Here is a 10,262-nt window from a genome sequence, read left to right as displayed (position 1 = left end):
ACCTCCTTCTCTGAGAACGGGGCAACCAGAATATCATTATCAGCAGCCGATAGTTGGGGCACATCCTCAGTCCTGGACTCATCGAGGGATACACAATTATCCTCCGGAGGTCCAAATAACTGCCTATAATACTCGGTTATATAGGTTTTTAGGTTATCCTGTCCTAAAATAGTGCCCTCATCTTGTTCAAGTTCGAAGATTCTCTTCTTTCTGTGCTTACCATTAGCAATCAGATGAAAGAATTGAGTATTCGCGTCCCCTTGGACCACTTTGCGGACCTTAGCCTGCAAAGCCCACTTCAATTCTTCTTCGCGGAGAAGTTCTTTCAACCTCTTCTCTGCCTCCGTTTTAACCTGGAGCTCAGCAGGCAGCAAAAGCGTGGATTCGGCCTTAATATCAAGGTTCTGTATAAGAGAAAGGAGCCTGTCCTTTTCAATCTTATACACCCCACTAAGGTGCTTAGCCCAACCCCGTAAGAAGCTTCTCAAATTCCTAATCTTATTCTGCCAACGCTCGACCGCAGTCCTACCTCCTACACCCTTCGCCCATTCCCTAGCGATCAGGTCCAAGAACCCTTCGCGTTCGAACCAGGCCATCTCGAATGAAAAGGTGTTTTTGTTTCCCATGTGGTTCGGCTCCCCTGAGTCCACGAACAAGGGTGCGTGATCGGAAATGCCCCGCGAGAGAGCTTGAACCGTAACAAGAGGGAACTTTTGTTCCCACTCCACACTCGCGAGAACTCGATCAAGCTTTTCGTAAGTCGGGTTTGGCAAAGAATTAGCCCAGGTAAACTTTCTACCAGAAAGCTCTATCTCCCTCAGATCCAAGCTTTCAATAATAGTATTGAACATGAACGACCACCTGCCGTCAAAGTTATCATTCTTCTTCTCCTCTCTCCTCCTAATGATATTGAAATCACCCCAACTAAGATTGGAAGCTGCTCGGACCCACAGATCCGAACAAGGTCCGCCAAAAACTCCGGTTTAAGCTCGGGTTGTGCGGCACCATAAACCGCCACCAAAGCCCAGTTGAAACCATCAACCTTAGACCTGACTCGAAACTTAACCGCAAAGTCGCCCATCACTACACTACGGACTTCAAGCGAATCGCATCTCACACCCAACAAGATACCACCCGATCTTCCTCGCAGAGGGAGGCAATGCCAATCAAAATCAACACCACCCGCAAGAGAGGAAAGAAACTGGGGCGCAAAGTTATCTCTACCAGTTTCCGATAGAGCAATAAAATCTAAACGATGCTCCAGAGATGCCTCAGCAAGAAACCTTCTTTTAGCCAAGTCTTTCAGACCTCTGCTATTCCAAAAGATTCCTTTCATCACTCATCATGAAATTTTTTAGTAGTCCGAATCCTAGCACTCCTATGAACTGCAGAATCGGGATAAATTTTCCGTTTCCACTTGCGCTTTGGTTTACTAGGTTCTGTCTCCCGATCCTCATAACCGGGCTCAGCGGTACAAACAACTGCATTATCTATGGGCATATCATCGTCCTCAGGCTCATGATTGGAGGGTGCTAGATCCACACACATATTATCGAGCACTCTGACCCCTAACGCATCAATCTCATTATCATTCATGGGTTTAACCGCGGCAAGATTATGAATAGTCTCTAAGGCACGCTCCGCCTCCAAATCTAACAAATCATTCACCGAATTGGAAATCTCACTATCAGTAGCCCCTAGTGAAACTCCTAATTGGTTTGCATTATTTATAATTTCCTCATTAGAAAAATGCAATAAAGAATTAGATATGTTGACGGACATACCAGTAGAGATCTCAGCATCATGATGCTTGGCCGCCCTCATAGCGCACCTCTGCTGCATGTCATCAACCTCCGGAAGCTCCTGAATGCGAGCACTCATCCATCTCCCCGTCGAGGCCGGGTCCGGGATCCCGCCAAAAGCAACGACCTCCTCCCTAGTAAATCCTCGCGCTGAAACCCGCAAAGGGTCAACCAAGGTTACCGGAGGAGGCGGCTGCGGGCTCCCATGCCCCTCGGACAAGTGCCCCAAACCAAGACCCATGGCCACGGGTACGCTGGGAGAGAGGATGGCGGGGGCCGCCTGCCCGAGCCCTCCTCCCGCCCCACCCTTCGGCGAAGAATGGGTCGTCGTCGTCGCAGGAGACGCGGTCCTCCTGACCGCCGAAGAGGGAGGAGGAGCCAGGGCCACCTGCCCCAAACCCCCCTCCCCCAGTGCCTCTGAAAGCACGGGCGCCGCCGCCACGACCGGAGGAGACGCGGTCCTCCTGACCGCCGACGAGGAAGGAGGAGTCAGGGCCACCTGCCCCAAACCCCCCTCCCCCAACGCCTCAGAAGGCGCGGGCGCCGCCGCCACGACCGGAGGAGAAAGAGCTGAAGCCGCCTGCCTCGGGCCCCCTCTCCCAGCACCCGCCGATCCCGCCATGACCGGCGACGCCGACGTCGGGATAGTGAAGAGAGAAGTCGAAGCCACCTGCCCCGAACCCCCTCCCCCACGCCCCACCTCGGCCGCAGTCGTCATCTCCGGATCCTCGACCACAGGTGAAGCCAGGGATATGGAAGCAACCACCGGCTCCCCGTCCCCAACGCCAACCAAAGTCCTCGCCGACGATGCCCTCACCAAGCATCCAGCCAAGGATCTGCCGGCACCCTCGAACTCCAACAAAGGGAGCGAATGCTCAAACACATCATCAGAATCTACCCGGTCACTCCATAGTCTGGGAGGGGCAGAGGCTGGCTCAAAGGACCCAAACCGCAACGAAGTCATAGGCACCGATGGTGAGGGTGCCAGCTCAACCCCAGTCCCATCCCCGAACTGAGCATCAGGACGGGAACCGTTAGTCCCCTCACGTGTCGACTCATCAGTCGGTGCCCCCTCGGCTCCCGCACTGTCGTCCCCCTCGTGCATATCAACATCATTCCCATTAATCGCCTCGGCAAACAGGGCAGCGTCCTCAAACTCGATCTCAAGTGGAAACACCTCTCCCCTATAAGTCCAGTTAACCACATCAGGCACGAACTCAATATCCAAAACGCTCACTAAGATGCGGGCCACTCCATGAGCACGGGTAAAAGCCATATCCACTTTCTCTGTCTTGCCAACCATAATACCCATACTGGCCACAACTCGAACATCCTACAAAGGCTTAGATGGAGCCCCCGAAAACCTCAACCAGACCTGCGTAAGCGGCTTTCCCTTAGGCTCCACCTTCTGCCACTCATGAAACTCCAGAATGCACCTAGTGCCAGGAACTCTACACAAGCCAAAACTCAACAGTCTCTGCAGATCATCCACAGATGGGAACTCAACCTTAAAAACATTGGCCTCGAGAGTAACCAGCTCCCATTGGAAGTCCCCCGATGCCAGTTCCTGAAGCCTCTGCACAATCTGAGCCTCCGAAACCTCACCCTGAGTAGCTTTGACAACCCCGGTGGTCAAGCTCAAAGTCTCCTCCGGAATCTCTCTCGCGGTCGGGGACTCAAAGAACATTAGCTCAGCACAATAAACTCCATACATTGTCAAAGTCGGAGCCTGGTCACGCAACAACGGGCAATCCCCCGAGGCATGTGCTGGCTTGCCACACGACTCACACAGCTCTGCCACACATTCAGCAATGAAGTGGCCCTTCTCACCACAACGGTAGCAAAGCATCCTTTCCTTCTTACGCGCCCACTTGGACGCCCTCTCAGCCTCAGACCTGTCGGTAGCCTCAGCCACAGTCCCAGTCGCAGGAACCTCAACATTGGCTAGAGCCGTCACCACCTCCATCGCCTGGGTAGGGAGCTCCGTTGAAGCGTGATCGGTCTCCACTGCTGACGCCGCATGGTCAACAACTGCCGGAGGCGGCGGCGGTCTGCGATACCTCCCGCGGCCACCGCCCCGACCACCACGATGTCCACGATAGCCACCTCTCTGGCGGTGGTCCGGACCGGAGGCGCCCTCGACAAAACCTCCTGGAGGGCTGAGAAACAGTCTCTCAGTAGACCCGTCACTCTGCCAGGCATAACCACGACCTCCTCCCGTGGAAGAGGAACCACGATGTTGTCCATCACCATACACGTCTAACCCATCGTCCCCCCACTGGCCTCGGGGCGGAACACGGGACTCTTTAGAGCTTGAATTCAGCATCGTCTGAGACGGTCCCGACCGGTTTTGAGCCGGCCTCGCGACGAAGTGAGGCGGAGGCGCGGCATGAGGCTGACCGCCCGCATGCGACGGCACGACCCCAGGGGCAGCACCACCCCTGCCAGCACCAGCTACACCGGCCACGCCCGGCGCTGGAGGCCTAGGCCCACCTCGACCCGCTGCCGGCTGAGCGACGGGCGCCGGCGGCCTCCCGCCCAAGTTAGCATTACCACGGCCCGGGTTACCCAGAGGAGCACCCCCGCCCGCCGGCTGCCTCTGGCCAAGCGGCACCAGGGCTCCACGCCCGGCACCCGCCGCCGGCGGCGGAACCTCCCCGCCCCGCCCTGCTGGAGCGGACGAAGCCAGCTTCTTGGTTGGCGGTGGCGCAGCCCCGCGGCCGGCCATGTCCAGGAGAGGCCGGATCCTCCTTGCCCGACGAGCACCACACACCGGGAATCCTCTAGTCCCGTGCCTGTGAACCCTAGGAGCAGCAGAAGACGGCGCACGACAGGAAGAAGATCGATCTCCCACGTACGTGCATGTGATAGCGATACGGGCAGGACTATGGTCCGGTACAGCATGGGCCTCATACCCATCTGACCCAGGCCCATCTCCTCATGGACCCGGTTCCCTCCGAGCCGGCCCAACAGAGCCCAGCAGGCTATTCAAACGCAGCGATCTCATCTCCGAGATCCCCATCGCCGGCGCAGCCAAGACAGGCGCCGTCGGAGCCTGACGAACGCCGATCCGCCTCGCATGTTTCCTCTTCTTAACAGTAATCCACGACTCCGGCCTAATCATATCGAAAAGCGTAAGATTCGGAAGACTCACCTTAGGTAGGGGACCCTTCCAAGGTCTAAGCGCGGACGCCGTCCTCCGATGCACAACGCGTCGGATCATCTGTTTCTTCTCGTCCGCAAGAAGACCGATTCGCGCCGGATCGTCCGATGGCAGAACGCGATCAATCGTCGTTGCCACCTCATCTTCATTATAACCTGAATGGAAAAATTCACAAATGAGATCCGAAGGAGTCGGTGAGGGCAGGGACTCCGCCGGGGATGCATCCCATCTTCATCCACGTCTTCCTCGTCGGAATCGGCGAGAGCCCAAAACCTCCCGCCGACCCGCCGGCGATCACTGGCAGCGGATGGCGCCGTCGCGGTCACGTGCACGGGCGCCCGCCCAGTCGCCCTGTCGCCCCTCATCAGGGTTCAAGTTTGGATCATCCAGCTGTTAAACCATGTCTTGCATAGTGTGGACGCTATGCTTTTATAGAACAAAAGCAAGGGATTCAGCCAGCCAGTATGGAGCTAAGAAGACACGCAACGAATATTAATTTTTACAGACAGCAAGCAAGCAACGAATATTTCCTTTTCAACGAATATTATATATATGTACACCTGCGTGCGTGCGTGCGTTGTCTAATTTCTAGGTTCTATAATCCTCCAGTGTTTGAAGTATTTCAAATAAAGCTTCCGTTGGTCTTACCTGCCGCATGCTATCGAGAGGAAAATAAGGTACGCATTAAATATTAGATAGTATAATATATGGATTGGTGGATGCCAAAGGAAATGCATTCGGTGAAATGCTTTCTTTCTGTCTGTTGACTACATTAATGCATTCAGCTGATTGTTTACAGACAACAATCCACATTTTATTGGTCTTTCACAGAGGAATTCGTCATGTACCTACTTTGATCTGAGGTACTATACTACGAATAACGTACACACCGCTGTAAATCTTATTTCCACCAATTCGTATTTGGTTTACTTGTATGTAATTAAAATTCGTGTGATGTTTCTATATATAGATGGATCTCACCGACTAGATAGAGGAGCTAGCTAGGCTCACTTATTTGCACCATCAGTCAGGCTTCATATGTCCGGTTGTCGAGGACGACTAATCCTCCTGTCATCGCATCAATCAGGTATGTCAAAAACTTTTCATTCATAGAGAGGAGCCGGGGCTGTAGAGGAAGTAACATTCTTCAACAGGTCCCCCTCCCGTGTCGCTCCCACGAGTGACCGGCAGGGCCAAAGCTATCGCCGCCGGGGGTCTCCCCTTCCTCCAATCAGCGGCGGGGTCTTCTCGCCCCTTGTTCGGGGTTGCTGGCGTGGGCGGAAGACGCCGGGCCGTGGCGCAGCAGCTAGCGGTGGCAGGGTTGCGCGCGAGGTGTGCGGCCGTGCTGATCCATGTTGGCTGCGTCTGCCTGCTGGTGATGTGCGCCCGTGGTAGCAAGGTCTTGAACTCAAGACCTCTTAGCTCCGGTACCATGTAGAAGGATAGAAACGGATTGGTGGAATTGTTGTTTGTATTGCTTGAGGCTCGTGGGCTAATATATGTGGGAGTACATGACCGTCTTTGAGTGCAAGCCAAGCTAAAACAAATCCGAGTCTATCCTATGTTTCCTAAATAACCACGATACTCACCATCCCCGCAGTCACAATAGTAGCGAGGTAGAAGGTAAGCCGACGGACACCCCCCTCACAGTGGTAGCGTTCAATAAATCGCGGAAGTCGTGGTAGCTGTGGAATTCTGGAGGTTGCTCAAGCAATGTTGTAGCCCTTTTGTGCCGATGTCGATGTAGCCGAGAGCGTAGGGCGGTGTAGTCGTGGTCGAGGTAGCCATATGAGGGACGCCGTGGTTGATGTCAAGTCGGGGTGGCCGGTGTTGAGGTAGTCGCCATGGAGCTACGGGCTGAAGGAGGGGCCGAGTTTGTCATGGGCTCCGTGGTGTCGAGATAGTGATGCACCGGGAAGAAGACGGTCTTGACGAGGTGTCGCGCCAGGTTTGCTAAGCCCAAGAACACGTCGTGGATGCGCGTCGGTGTTGCCAGCACCTGGCATGCATACACGCACGAAGTTGATGTTTACAAGGCGCCGCACCAGGCTTGCCAGGCCCGGGGACACATCACGGACCACGGCACGCGCCGTTGCTGCCAGCACCGGGCATGCGTAGACGGGAACCAGCCCAAGTTATACGCCATGTCGAGTGGGCTAGCAGAGAAGGACTCGACGACGGTTGCAGCACCGATCGGTGTGGGGCCGACCGATGTCGCTTGTGGTTGTCGGAGTAGATGAAGTTGTCGGGGCAGATGACGGCGACGTTGTCGATGAGCTGGGTGCTAGACAAAGGCGAGAGGTGGAGTGGCGGCGCAACTCGGATGAGCAAGCGGCAGTGACGCGAGGAAGAAGACAAACTCCTCAAAACGAAGTTCTACTTTGTCTTTGGAAGAATTGAGGCGGTGACGTCCTGAGGAGGAGGCGGCCGCAACTACGTTAGGACTTTGGAGCGTGGCGGCGGTGTTGGAAGTAGGCGAGGAACCCGGTAGTGTTGTGAAGACCGGCACGATAGTGGCGTAGCCATGCCCGGGGAGGCGGCACGGCACATACTACATAGAAGTCGAAGCGCAAGGACGGTGAAGTGCATGTGTGCCGTGGCGCTACAGCCCTAAGGGGTGATGCAACTATAGTGCATGAGTCGGGGCGATGACGTAGAAGACCCCAGGGCAGTAACAGGGACCGCGTGCCATGCTCGCTATGTCCCGATGGGGCAATGCAGCAGTAGCGCGTGGGTTGGTGCAGCCGTGGGGACGGCCTGAGATGGCTACGTGGACCGAGTGTCGTGGTGCTATGACTCGAAGGGGCAACGCAGTGGCTGCGCGTGGGTTGGTCCAACCGCGGGGACGGCCTCGGGGCGGCGGTGGCTGCAATGTTGCGGCCCAAAAGGGCAATGCAGCGGTAGCGCGCAAGTCGATGTTGCCAACGAAAGACTCCTATATGACCATCTTGCAGTATATGACCATGTAGGACGGTGGCAGGGTAGCGCGCGAGGTGCGCGGCCGTGCTGATCCAAGCTAGCTGCACGGTGGTCTGCTAGTGATGTGCGCCGCTCGATCTGGATAGCTAGATGCGGGCGCAAGTGCTCGATGTAGATGGTCATATGGTTGCATGGGGCGTCCAGTCGTCCACCAGCGGTTGCACCTAGCAGATGCTTTGTGTCCGGCAGAGCGTGTCCAGGATACAGCAGCGGTGATGGTCATCCCGGCGACACCTGATCTGGATATGCTCGCCTTCACTCCTCTGCTCAATGTGCTTTTCCGTATGGATCTGGCCATCTGGGTGGTGAGACTTGCCAGTGCTCAATGCTGTAGGAGCTAGAGGTGGGGATTCAAATCGGGAGATATCCCTTTCTGACACTGTTCGGCCACGACTGCGGCGACGCCCAAGGGTGCCATTTTTTCTCCATGGAGATGTTGGTCAGATCTGCTTCTACCTCCACCAAGCCATTTATTTTTCGGGTGAAAGCCAAACTGTGGTGGGCGGCGACGGCACCTTCGGGGTCGTTCCCTTCTTGAAGGCGCCACCTTCGGAGATAGTTGGCTGGTGTACATCGTTGGGTTGGCATTGGCGACGACCTGGAACAGGAGGCGGTGTGGTGTGGCACCTGGCAGCGTGGCACAACGAGGTCTCAGCGATGGACGTATTGGTGATGGACGCGGGCAGGATGATGGCGCCGAGGGAAGTTGGGCCAGGCAAGATCATTGCATTGATTTCTCCTGAAGTTGGGTCGGCGGAAGATGGGGGCAGTGGATTCTGAAGCGTGCGCATGCGGTGCTTGTCGAGGATGAGCTAGACCGGTTGGTGCTCTCGGCATGCCATCGGGCAGTTTGGTGAGACCACTAGTTTAGATGGTGTGCGCGGGTGCGGTCAGGGCACATCATCAAACTATTAGGTGTAGCGACATAGATCGCCGGAAAGGTGGCTTTGGGTTGATCCATGCATTTATTTTGTCAGACTTTGTTGTATATATCGTGTAAACATGATACGTATCCACCAAGTGTAACTTCAACTTTACACCGCACGGCCATTTACTAATGAGATCCTACAGCTATGACCTTCCATTAGCCAATGGGATATTATCCTCTGGGGTGTCTCATTTGTCCTCCAAATAAAAATGCAAAAGAGAGGCATAATTGTTGCCTGTTCCAACAAATTTCATGGTATAAGATTGCCATTGATTTTCACTGCAATTGCTTTGCTCCCCTATCCACCTGCAATGTCACGGTGATCCCCACGTCACCTCCTCCCCATCTCATACAACCCCAGACCACCCAAAACCGGTCGCCATGTTTGAGAGGGAATCCTCTGACCCCCTCGACCATCTTGACGGGTTCAAGTGGTTGCATCGAGAGCACCAAGGCTCTTCATTCCCATCACCCTCAACATCAGGGGAGCAAACTACACTAAGTGGCAGATCTTTTTTTGTTGCTACCTATCATCAAGAATCCCCTCACTAACCCCTGCTACGTGGTGCCTCCACCCACCAACAAGGAACAAAGGAGTGGCTTTGTCTCAACTCCATCATGCTCCAATAGATCTATGGATCCATTGCGGCCATAGTAGACCTGGTTATGAAGGAGAACACTACTGCTAAACATGTTTGGATGCACATGGGGAAACTCTTCCACGATAGCCCAAAGGTGGTGGCATCCTCGGACTACTTCATTGCACTCCAAGTCTACATGTGTACATGGCAACTCTTTGACCCCTCCTAGGCGCATAACCCATGCCATTCATCCAATCATGCCTTATTCATAATCGGGGTCCATGCTTCTCACACTATGATTGTGTGCATCTGCCCACCACATGATTCATCAGCCTCACCCTCTTGGGATCCCCCCCACACCGCCGTCTAGCAGGGCAATGCCACGAGGCTGGCCATAGTGTTAGTATCTTAGCTGATATCATGCACTTGGGAATAGCAAACACACTGTAGAGAATTAAAAAGAGACCAGTGGCACATCACATGTGACACATCATGCACTATGAAGGTAGTATCATACACTAGTATCATATGCATGGTACTAGTAGTTAATGAACACCAGTGGCACATCACATGTGGTCCTAGTAATTTCCACCCCCATTCTTCACAACCTGTTTTTTTAACATGTCGCTGTTGATGGTCGGTGACTCCTAGCTTAATTTCTTATGTAAATGTACCTAAAGTCGTCTATGTCTTCGATTATGGCAGAGAAATATATAAATGGCTGGTGAAGTAGAGATACTTGTGGTGGCATGGAAAGGGTGGGGGATCCAAGTGATGGTGCTCCTGAGTTTCACAGTGCAGGTCACACT

The 10,262-nt window shown here is 54.4% G+C and overlaps 1 long non-coding RNA gene across 1 annotated transcript; it reads left to right on the top strand.

Moving 5' to 3' along the window:
• The first annotated feature begins 5,522 nt into the window (after window positions 1-5,522).
• LOC123076000 (uncharacterized) lies at window positions 5,523-6,548 on the top strand. The gene is made up of 4 exons (XR_006436251.1): window positions 5,523-5,642; window positions 5,765-5,828; window positions 5,936-6,052; window positions 6,120-6,548. It is a non-coding gene; the product is annotated as an uncharacterized lncRNA (long non-coding RNA).
• The last annotated feature ends 3,714 nt before the right edge of the window (window positions 6,549-10,262 follow it).

This window comes from Triticum aestivum, chromosome 3D, assembly GCF_018294505.1.
Source record: "Triticum aestivum cultivar Chinese Spring chromosome 3D, IWGSC CS RefSeq v2.1, whole genome shotgun sequence".
Lineage (NCBI taxonomy): Eukaryota > Viridiplantae > Streptophyta > Magnoliopsida > Poales > Poaceae > Triticum > Triticum aestivum.
This window is presented reverse-complemented; position numbering and strand designations above follow the sequence as displayed.